At 44.0% G+C, this 12,639-nt stretch overlaps 1 long non-coding RNA gene across 1 annotated transcript; it reads left to right on the forward strand.

Moving 5' to 3' along the window:
- Nucleotides 1-612: 612 nt before the first annotated feature.
- On the forward strand, nt 613-12,349 carry LOC146025888 (uncharacterized). Its single transcript, XR_014454316.1, has 3 exons — nt 613-694; nt 11,341-11,415; nt 11,768-12,349. It is a non-coding gene; the product is annotated as an uncharacterized LOC146025888 (long non-coding RNA).
- Nucleotides 12,350-12,639: the final 290 nt, after the last annotated feature.

Raw genomic sequence — 12,639 nt, forward strand, 5'->3', positions numbered from 1 at the left:
CACCAACAACAGACTTCTCTTAAAAATAGAATGTGTTTATTCCAAACAATAAAAAAAATTATATAAAATACAAAATACAGAAATTTCCGGTAAGTATTTTCACATAGGTGTATTGATTCCTGATTTGACCTTAGATGTATATTGGTCTGACTATAATGGTGTCATCTTTTAGGAAGATGTCGACTTTAGCACGCAGGATATTGTGCATTTTCTTGTATGTCCATTCAGATTCCCTCGCCATTATATGGTCTTGTCGGCCATATATATATATATATATATATATATATATATATATATATATATATGTGTTCATATATATTTTGGGAAGAAATATAGAATTAAACGTTAGCATTAATAACCAGGGACATTACTTTGTGATTAATTGTGAAATTACACATGTATAGGTGATTTTATATATATATATATATATATATATATATATATATATATATATATGGCTAGCCTTTTAGCTACACTACTTCTGGTGTTTTGTAATTGTTATTTATATGATGGGTTTTGTCTTTTTCTCTATTAGATTGTGTTTGCAGAAGCGGGCATACTCCCGCAATTGTTGACGGGGGTTGCCTAGCGACAGTGCTGCACGAGTACCTCCGTGCTTCCGGCCAGAACTCCCACAGCTTGATGTCATCTACAGGCGCTGAGGGAAGACCCGGCGGGCGGCACGAACTGCCCGGTAAAGTATTTATATGTGTATTGTTGTATTGCTCTGTTGTCTTCCTGCGCCTTGATAAAGGAGCCTCTAGGCTCAGAAACGTTGGCTTAAAGCACCACAGTTTGGTCTCTTGTTATTGCCGCCGTCTCCCCCAGCAAATCTCCTTCTAACAGTGGACACACTGTTTAAATGGAGGGCACCGCTTTCAAGTTTTTCTTGGCTCAGTCCAGCTACCTCTGGCTTTCTTATGGAGGGCCACCATCAAAAATATTATATATATATATATATATATATATATATATATATATATATAGATAAGTGTTAGGGGTGGCTGGCACTACACTACACTGATATGTTTACTTGCACCATGCACTTTATTTCCTCTGATTCTTTTTGCAGGGGATCGTCTGATGTGACATTTTTAGCACTGTTTTCACTCCCGTTGTTATTGTTATTACAGGGTTTCCTAGGCAATGCCGCCGGGCGCGCCGACGTCAGTTGATCCGGAAGTGGAAGGCCAACGCCGGTCACAGACGCGACGGGACTGCGGACGGCGACGCTATGGACCTGATGACCTGCACGTGTGGTAAGACACACTATATAAGATGCACTATTTTGTTATGTATTTATCCTGATGACGGGGAGTGTGTTCCCCGAAACGTAGATGCACGCTGTTATTGAATACACTGCTTTCACCCAATAAGAAGTCTCCAAGTGCCGCCTCATTTGTTCATGGATTTATGTTAGGACCGCGATCCTCAGGAGGGCACGGGAGCACGTTACCCCCACGGAAGGCGGGCAGCGGTAGTGCCGGAGCCCACACGACGTCTGCATATCACCCAGAGTTTTTCTGGAGTTTTGCTCAAGGCACCTACACTCCGATGAAAAGGACTGTTTAGCCCCTATATACCTGTCTCGCCATCAGCAAGGATCATCACTGTTACTCACGTTGTTTTTCACCATCACCCACTATTACACGGTGGGGGTTTCTTATCACCATGGCTTCCCCAGCTGCAGAGGATCCCACGCTGACATCATTCTCTGCACAATGTGATAATACAGCGATGCTGAGCTTCTCTGATGTAGAAGCGGATAATATCCTCCATAAAGAACCCACGTTTGATCAAGATTACACAGCCTCAGACGAGGATATCTTTAAAGAAATCTTCAAGCTCCGCAAGAGGGAACTCGACTTCTTATATCATAGTAGAACCTTGTCGGACTACTACAGAGCAAAGCAAATCCCCAGGGGCTTTAGAGTACATAACATGCCCACGATTGGCCGTCATAGTGTGGAATTTTGTAAAAATTGGATTTCGATCCTGAATAAGTGTTCCATGGACTTGATGCTCTTAGTGATCAAGGAGTCCACTAAAGAACACGCCAGCACACAAGAGAAAATACAGAAATTTACGGATGAGCATGGTACTCATGAGGTGTTCACTGCAGCATCTGCTGCACAGATTAAATTGCAGAAAGATCTTGATCTATACAAAACTGAACTATTGAAATTTAAAAAGAGCAAGCTGATCCGAGTACAGCAGGATTACGCGCAACATACCGTCTACAATTGGCTTAACACCAATCCGAAAGGTCCTGGACAAAAAGCTCCCTACCAAAGAAGCGGCCCTCATACGGGCTCACGCAGAGGGTATTACACCAGTACCTCAGCGAGTGAATCTGAGGAGAATCGCCGCAATGTATCCATTCCTCGCACACAGCTGACCCCTTTAGGGGTTGCGACGCGCGCCATCACCTCCGGCCGCGGCAGAAGCAAACAAGGCGAGGTGGACAAACAAAAAGGCAAAAGGGAGGCAGGCCCCCCAGGAGCAGGAGGACCTAACCTTCAATTTATCGACTACACCATTGTCCAGGGATGAAGTGAGTGTTTTAAACAAGGGCTTGTCGTTCATTCCAACACACGGAACCGACCACTTCCAATGGAAGGTGGACATGTACAAGCTAAATCGGGGCCTCAAGATTAAAGAACATTTTGACAAGTCCATGCCTCAACCACCTCAATCATCAACATCTATCACCCTGAACAAGTTGAAGAAAAAATCACGGTTTGATCCGGTGTCTACAAACCCATCCATTAAGACCTTCTCCAGGATGCTTGAGGGAGCAGGAAAAATTCCCAGCCCCCCTATCCGCCCTAACCTTTCACAAGCAGAATTTGTTGCACTTAAAGCTTTGTCTAAAAGAGAGGACATTACAATCCGGAATGCAGACAAAGGAGGAGCGGTGGTGGTATTGGACACCCAGGACTACATCAGTGAGTGTAACCGCCAGTTAAGCGATGTTAACACCTACTGCTTACTGCAGACGGATCCCACGGTCAAGTTCCAAAAAGAACTCAGCCTTATTCTACAACAAGCGGTAGACGAGCAGATTATCACTGCTGAGACTCACCGAATGCTCTATACAGAACATCCAGTAACCCCGGTGTTTTATTGCATCCCAAAGATTCATAAGGACGCACAGAGGCCCCCGGGACGCCCAATTATTTCGGCCAGAGGGTCTCTGTGCGAACCTTTGGCAGTCTTTTTGGATTCTTTCTTGCAGCCCTGCATACAGAAGACCAGAACCCATTTAAAAGACTCCACCACCTTGCTACAAGTGTTTATGACCATGCCTCAGGTCCAGCAGGATGCCACCCTGGCCACGCTTGACGTGGCCAGTTTGTATACTTGTATACCTCATTCTGCGGGCCTGGAGGCAGTTAAACAGCTGTTATTGGGTAACATTCTGTATTCTGGCCCTGATATTGATTTTTTTCTTAAGTTGTTAGAATTCACCCTTAAACACAACTATTTTTTGTTCAATGGCAAGTTTTTTAAACAACTTAATGGCTGTGCGATGGGGTCCCCGGTTGCTCCATCTCTAGCAAATGCATACATGTGGCAAACTGAGAAGGACCTCTTTTTTCAAGATCCCACCATAGCTAGGGGTATAGCGATGTATTATCGCTACATTGACGATTTATTTATTGTCTGGACTAACCCCATCCAAGATCTTGAAAAACTGGTGGAGATCCAGAATAGGTCCTCTCACCCCATCAAGCTCACCCTGTCTCATTCCACCAAGGATATTTGTTTCTTAGACCTAAAAATTACCATCACAGAAGGACAAATATCCACTTGCCTCTTTTCCAAACCCACGGATAGAAACACGTTGTTGAGATACAACAGTTTTCATCCAGTGGCGACCACCAGAAGCCTACCGTATTCACAATATTTGCGAGTATGCAGGTCTAACAGTGACATGGTGGAGAGAGACAGACAATTAACCATCATGACAGAAAAATTTAGGGCACGAGGCTACCCAGATAACATTCTGAGGGATGCCAGACATAGGGCAGTGTCTAAACCCAGGGTAGAGTTATTACATCCGGTGCAGGCCACAAAAAGCCCCACCAAAACCATGTTCCCGTGGGTCAATGCCTACAACCCTAACAGCCCAGCCACTGCTAAAAGAGCCAGACAACTCTGGCCAATGATCTCCAGTGACCCTGATTTAAGCTCATTACGTAAATCTAAGATCCTCCCGAGTTATACGAGAGGCAAAAGTATCAGGGATTATCTGGTAAAGGTCAACAGCACCGAACAAAAAATAGTTCCTAAGAAGAATTTCTTATCTCGTAAAAACGGATGCTTCAAATGTTTGGGGTGCACTACATGTAATTACATGGCAGTGGGAAATTACATCAGCCATCCCCACTCGGGCAGAAAATACACCATCAATTGGCCCTTAACATGTAGTTCGAAGTTCATCATCTATGTTATCATTTGTCCCTGCGGACTGTACTATGTAGGCAAAACGGAATGCACTTTTAAGATCAGGATGGCTCAACACCGCCTAGCAATCCGTACAGCTTTGCTTGCAGGTACAGGTGACCAACCCGTGGCCAGGCATTTTGCCGAAGCCAAACATTCCATGGCCACATTGAAGCACAAAATAATTGACCACATCCCCAAGTCAATCCGAGGGGGTGATAGGGCAAAAAAACTGCTGCAAGCCGAGTCCAGGTGGATATTTCGCCTAGATTCTCTATGCCCTAGAGGGTTAAATGAGTCTCTAGGCCTCATCAATTTTTTGTAAACTTATCTATTTTAGAGTATGAAATTTTACCCACGTTCCATTCATCATGTTTGGTCAGAGAATACAGCGGGGGTCTGGTCCCATTAAAAGTTTTTTTCCCACATTTAGAGGGGGGACCTTTATAGATAAAAATCCGACTGTTGCTGGGGATCCAGCCCTGGTTTTTAGTCTATCTGGTTTTAATCCGTAAGGTTTATATGTTTTTTGTATGTCCAATATAGCACTCTGTCTGGTTAATCATGCCATAGCAATGATATGTTTACTTGCACCATGCACTTTATTTCCTCTGATTCTTTTTGCAGGGGATCGTCTGATGTGACATTTTTAGCACTGTTTTCACTCCCGTTGTTATTGTTATTACAGGGTTTCCTAGGCAACGCCGCCGGGCGCGCCGACGTCAGTTGATCCGGAAGTGGAAGGCCAACGCCGGTCACAGACGCGACGGGGCTGCGGACGGCGACACTATGGACCTGATGACCTGCACGTGTGGTAAGACACACTATATAAGATGCACTATTTTGTTATGTATTTATCCTGATGACGGGGAGTGTGTTCCCCGAAACGTAGATGCACGCTGTTATTGAATACACTGCTTTCACCCAATAAGAAGTCTCCAAGTGCCGCCTCATTTGTTCATGGATTTATATATATGTGTTCATATATATTTTGGGAAGAAATATAGAATTAAACGTTAGCATTATTAACCAGGGACATTACTTTGTGATTAATTGTGAAATTACACATGTATAGGTGATTTTATATATATATATATGGCTAGCCTTTTAGCTACACTACTTCTGGTGTTTTGTAATTGTTATTTATATGTTGGGTTTTGTCTTTTTCTCTATTAGATTGTGTTCGCAGAAGCGGGCATACTCCCGCAATTGTTGACGTGGGTTGCCTAGCGACAGTGCTGCACGAGTACCTCCGTGCTTCCGGCCAGAACTCCCACAGCACTTTATCTCCTGATACATTTTGCACGCCCTGAAAAAGAGGCTTAGCGCCTCGAAACGTTGGCATATGGCACCATCTTAATAAAGGACTTTATTTGAAATACTACGTTGGAGTGCCGCCCACCTTATTGGAATCCCTGACCAGGTCCAGTGAGGTCCCACACCTGTATATATATATATATATATATATATATATATATATATATATATATATATATATATACCAGTGTGGTGGGCGGCACTCAATCAGACTTGGACTCCAGTGCGAAGTAAAATAGCCTTTATTCTCCAACGGCGTTTCGAGGTAACAACCCCCGTTTTCAAGGACAGACACTCAAAATACAACTGCATGACATATTTATACATAAAATTCCCGCCACCAAACACCCAGAACTGGCGTGGACACGCCTTACTCACCTGTCCAGACAATCACCGCTGGCGTCCGTCACTGCTGTCAACCATCATCCAGAGGTGCAGCACCGCAATGCCCCCCCACGGAACCTAAAAGCTGTATAATGGTTCCGGGTACTTCACTGCACAGCGCACACGTCCGGGGTTTCAGCCACGTGATGCGATCCAACCAATGGCTGTGTCTTTACAGGGAGATTGTAGTGTTGCCAAGCAATCTGAAACCTAATATATACACAAAAAAAAAAAAAAAACTCAATACATTTAAAACATTGATCCGTATATATAAAACTCAATGATGTCTGCTGGTGTTATCGCTTATTTTTTAACCTAAATACATGCTGCAAGAAAATACTAAACATGTATATGCTGTCAGCGACGGACTTTGTAATAACTGCAAAATATACAATATTTAATAATCAATAATCAATAATTGCAATGCTCACAGCTAAAGGAATAAGTTCACCTATAAAGTCACAAAGGCAGAGACAAATGACAATACATGAAAAAACATGAAAAAACATGAAACATGAAAAAACATGAAAAATCATGAAAAATCATGAAAAAGTTTAAACCAATTTGACACAGGGTGAAAAAGGGTAGCTAACACTCGTAACCCACGCTGAAACGTTACACAATACTTATCAGTAGTAAGCAGAATAACAGCACACATACATAGTGGTTACAGAAAGCACTGAAGACCCAAATTCTCGTTCAGGCCATTAGGCGCCACTGTCCCCAAATAATGGATCCAGCGGCTTTCTTTCATCAATAGGGCTTTATTCCTGTCACCACCCCTAAGATTGGCAGGGACATGGTCTATTATTATGGATTTCATACTGGCTACACTGTGTCGCATATTTAAGCAATGTCGGGGGACTGGTTGTTCTGCACTCCCCTGATTTAAAGCTATGTGTATCCCTGACCTATGTGCAGCCATGCGTTCTTTAAAGGTCCGTTGGGTTTTCCCCACATAACTTAAGCCACAGGGGCAAGTTAACAGATATATAACATAAGATGAGCTACATGTTAGTGGAAAATTAATGGGGACCCTTTTCCCTGACTGAGGATGGCTGAATGAACTACCGGTGCTCATGGCGCGACAAGTAGTGCACCCCAAGCACCGGTAACATCCATTTTTCCTAGTCAGGAAATGACTGCTCTGTTTATTGTCCCAACCTGTAATGTCATATTTCACTACTGAGTCTTTGATGTTACGACCCCGTGTGAAACTGGGCAAAATCCTAGAATTTAACAGCAAGGGGAGGTCAGTATCAGAGGATATTATTGGCCAATATCCCTTTACTTGCTTAGTGTTACGTGTGGAATGAGTCGAATACTGATTCACCCATGGGATGACTTTGTCACCCAATGGTTCTTTAGATTTGTAACATAGAAGTTTCTCACGTGGAATCGCCAATGCTTTTTCCTTAGCCGCCTGTAGCTCAACCACAGGATATCCCCTCTGTTGAAATTTAGTGACTATAGTATTCAGAGTGGGTTCAACCTGTTTAGGATCTGAAGTAATCCTTCTAGCCCTTATTAGCTGTGAATAGGGCAGACCCCTGCGCAATGGAGCTGGATGGTGGCTCTCATTGCGTAAGAGAGTGTTCCTATCTGTTTTCTTGGTGAACAAAGATGTGGTGAAATGTCCATTATTTACTTCAATAGATACATCCAAAAAATGGACCGATGTTTTATCGATATCATATGTAAACTTCACCACACTTGTTGACACATTGTGCATTTCTATAAGGTCACCAAGGCATTCCTGTTCTCCACGCCAAACAATCAAAAGATCGTCAATAAAACGTTTATACACTATGACCTCAGAACGCAAGTTACCATTGATGTAAAACATTTGTTGTTCTATGTGGTGCATAAACACATTTGCATATGCCGGGGCCACAGAGGACCCCATTGCGCACCCGGCTATTTGCAAATAAAACCTGCCTTCAAACAAAAATAATTTTTGGTCAAAATTAAGTGTAATAAACGCAAAAATACATGTATGGGCGGACCTTTGTAATGGGGGTTATCTTCCAAAAATGCACCAACAGCCATAACACCTGCACCATGGGGGATGCAGGTGTATAGGCTGGTCACATCTGCGGTGGCAATACATTGGTAATCAACCATGGCTACACCATCTTCAGCCCCCTGTAACGTTCTCAACAGATCAGTGGTATCCTGTAAATACGATGACATAACCTGAACACAAGGATTCAAAAGGCTATCCAGATACACCGATAAAGGATGGAACAGGGAGCCCCTGGCCGAAATGATAGGTCTACCAGGGGGTTTGTTCACATCCTTGTGTATTTTTGGGATAGTATAAAACAAGGGTGACCTAGGAAATTCCACAGTCAAAGCTTTACAGATATCACTGGTAATGTGACCTTCAAGAACAAACATCGATAGTAACTCTCCCAACTCTTTCTTATAATCATTAGTGGGATCTTGCAACAATCTGGTATAGGTGGTAATATCGTCCAGTTGTCTAAGACATTCTAATCTATAAGTCACAGTGTCCTGCACAACTACAGCGCCACCTTTATCTGCCCCTCTTATCACAATGTCCTTTCTCGTGGACAAATTCTTAAGGGCTACCCGTTGGCCCGGGCTCAAGTTATCACGATGTCTATAAGGTAAAGGTTGCTCACCTAATTGGTCCATCAAACGTGAAAAAGTCTTAATGGACGGATTCATCGATATAGGATCAAATTTCGATGTTGTAGACACCTTTTTCAATTGGGGAGGTATCTTTGTCTCCTGAGCGTCCAGTTGTTTAGGGGGTGACTTAAAGCGTCCAAAGTGATCTTTTAAACGCAGATTTCTTTGTAGCTTGTAGGTGTCAACCTTCCACTGAAAGGCATCATACTTTGTGGTGGGGACGAACGCTAATCCCAATGCCAGGACGTCTTGTTCATCCCTTGTTAAAACGGTGGAAGAAAGGTTGAAGACTATTTCTTGCCCTTGTTCGGGGGCCTTTGATTGTATCTGCCTTTTGTTTTGTCCAGCCCTTCGAGTAGCACGACTTTGCCTTTTGTAATCATGGCTCTTGTAGATGTGCCTAAAGGGCCTGAACCAGAGGGTAACTGGGAACCAGATGCTTCGCTATCACTCTGTGATGTGCTCGAACCCTGATTTAGATGTTGAAAGCGCCACGGACGGCGTCTTGAAATAGGTCGAGGGTTATCACGCTGTTGTGTCGAGGATAGCCAACTGTACACCTGGCGCTGATCATAATCTTGTTGCACTTTCTTCATTTTATCATGTTTAAAGGCAACAAGGTCCCTTTTGTACTTATCCATTTCCAATTGGAGTTTGGATAACCAATTGGTATCTGTTTCCTGAGTGAAGACATGTTTATAGGCTTTTTCAAACTCAACAATCTTCTCCTTATAATCATTTTGCTCCCGCGTAGCCTCCTCGATGACTAAAAGGAGTAAGTCCATGGAGCATTTGTTTAAGACAGCGCACCACCTTTTACAAAAATTGATGCTGTACCTTCCAATCGTGGGCATGTTTTTAATGCGGAAGCCCCGCGGAATTTGTTGTAATCGGTAGTATTCGGAGAGCGACACACTATGATACAAGAAGTCACACTCCTTTTGTCTTAATTTCAACAATTGCCTGTATAGGACCTCTGGTGACAAATTGGGCAAATCTTCCTCCAGCCGCTGCTTGGACAGCACAGACTCAGCCTCAGATTCACTGAAGCAGAGCATATTGCGTACATCCAATTGCATAAATTCCAATGCAGTGTCCATTGCTTGGCTAGCAGCCATTTTGGTATATATATAAATGTATGGTGACAAGCAGACATACACCAGCAGATGTCAAATTTTAAAATCGCAGCTCCTTAAGATCTGTGCCAATACAACACCAACTTCAGAGCGTCCCAGTCAGTCCTGAATAACAATGGCGCGGGTAGCCAAGCGATCTACCCCCAACCAGCTCTACATATATATATATATATATATATATATATATATATATATATATATATATATATATAGTATATATATAAAGTTGTACACTTACCACATAATTGGCTGCCTCAGGGGTTGTAAGTAGGGCAGACCGGCAGTGGTACTGTCGTTTTCTTCTTCTTGTACCAAGGTTGCACTGCCATGGTCTTTCCTCCTGCACTCTGATGGCTACAGCAGCAAGCAGCAGGCAGACAAGGCAAAGGACAGTAGTGTGTGTGTGTGTGTGTGTGTGTGTGTGTGTGGGGGATTGGTATGTTGATTAGCTGCTGCCCCATTTTGTGTACCTCTGGGTCTTTGTACCCCCCTGTACCTTTGGGACTGGAATAGCTGCCCCCTTTGTCTTCCCCCTGTTGCTGTTCCTGCTGATGCCATAGAGTTGGAGGAAGCCACTGTGACACTGCAAGTGGATGAGGGGGATATTTGTGTATCTGATGTTACTGAGGATGTTGGGGATGGGGAAGTTGTTTGTGCAAGTCAGTGGAAGCATCTATTGGCCATGATGCCTTCACATGCCTAACAACCCAATCTATCGGTTCCAATTTACCTGAAAAGCCATTCCTCGGCTGTACCGGAACATTAAAAAAACCCTGGTACTTGTTTCCTAGCACGGCGCCCACTACGTTATTAGCGTATAGGGCTATTCTGCGTAGGAAAATCGCATCACCGCGTACTGTTTATAGTGCTGTGCGATGCGTCCAATGCGATGTGATGAAATATCTGTAAAGAAGTGGTTATACAATGAAATATCGCATTGGATTGCATGGCACCAGATGCGATGCAATGCACCAAATGCGATGTGATGCGATATTTCATTGTACAAGCAGCCATGACATGTGCTGTGATGGGTGCTTACAATGAGACCCCAGTATCCACGGCACCCCGAAGCGTGGGAACGCATCCTCCGACCTGTTCATACCCCCACTATCCACGTCGGCGTGGAGTTGATTTTAGATAGTGTGGCCAGCATAGCGAGCCACCGAGCCCGAAGCGTGGCTCGTGCAGCAAGCCCCACGAGGGGGCGCGGAATACGTGTGATGTAATCCGGTTCCCCTCGCCGGGATTGCTTCGCTCGACAAGCTTTGGGCTCGTTGGCTCGCTACACTATCTAAAATCAAGTCGGGCGGACGCATTCTGCCACCCCCAGTCAGAAACAATGATGCACTTTAATGGGAATGTCCATATTGCTAAATCTGTCATTTTGATTTAATAGCTCCAGCTCCAGACTCCCAGGCTGCTGCTGCGGTTCATCCATCTCATTGTGATCTTGGTGATTTCGACCCTGCAGGTGAGATGTCATATTTTTATGCATATGCAACCTACACCCTGCACTGTTCAACTACACAGCCATGGCTGGGAGTGTAAACTACTTTGCACATCCTGTTTACTAATAATATTTTGTGAAGCATGTGTTGTAAGACATGCACTTTACAGTTATGATTGTCATGTGTTTGGCCAGCACATGACATTGCAATGGCTGTTTAAAGTGTTTGAAATGATTTCCTTAAAAACACAGTACATTGGAATGTCCCCCCCCCCCCCCCCCCCCAAAAAAAAGACCACACCATTATAACACAGTTTCCCTGACGCACCAACCAAAATGCAGCATTACATACTTACCTTTGTCATCTTCTTTGTAGGAACATCACAACCGATGCCAGAGGCAACAGATCAGATACAGATGTTGAATGATAGGAGTGAAATAATACTGGAACCAGTCACCACATTGGAGCCTGCACAACAAAGAACAGAGCCAATCAATGTTCAGCCGTATACTCAGTCACATGGGCAGCAGGCCCCACTCCTGCAAGCCACCAATAGTCCTACCAATGCTGAAGAATTGGCCAGATCCATTCACACATTTAAAGAGAAGTACATATTTTTTATGGAGTCTCAGAGCCTCCAAATTGAGCAAATGAAGGGGTATGTGCAAAGCATTGGTCAGCAAATGAGAAAAGTTTATCAAAGTCTGCGTGCAAGTGTAGGTACACACATTCGTATTGCATCCACAATAGACACACGCTTAGGAGAGATTGGCCAGGCCATTAGGGGCCAAACCACAAATTTTGGCAAACTTAATGAAAATATGCTGGCACAGACCCAAGCTATTAATGGGCAGACAACTGCGTTGACGTCCCTACAAAGTCAGTTAAGCCTAAGTGCAAGCAATTTGCTAGGTCAACAACCAACCACATCTACTCAAAGCAGCAGCGTGTCCTCCACACCCAGTGGTGTAGCATGAAGCCATGGCACCCGGAGCAAGCTTATGTCACAGCGCCCACCCCCCCCCTCCCCTCCATATTTTCATGCGTGGTGCTGGCGCCCAGGAGCAAACGCCATATGTATGTGTGTAATATATATATATATAGAAGCTGGGATGAACCGGCACTCTCCTGCGGTAGTGATGGTGCCCGGGTGTCCACACGATGATTGGGTACTCCAGAAGGTAATGTGTGTCATACCAGGGTCTTTTTCAAAGAACGTGCCAATGTTTCAATGCTGCAGGGGGCAT

Source organism: Crinia signifera, chromosome 1, assembly GCF_055691185.1.
Source record: "Crinia signifera chromosome 1, ASM5569118v1, whole genome shotgun sequence".
NCBI lineage: Eukaryota > Metazoa > Chordata > Amphibia > Anura > Myobatrachidae > Crinia > Crinia signifera.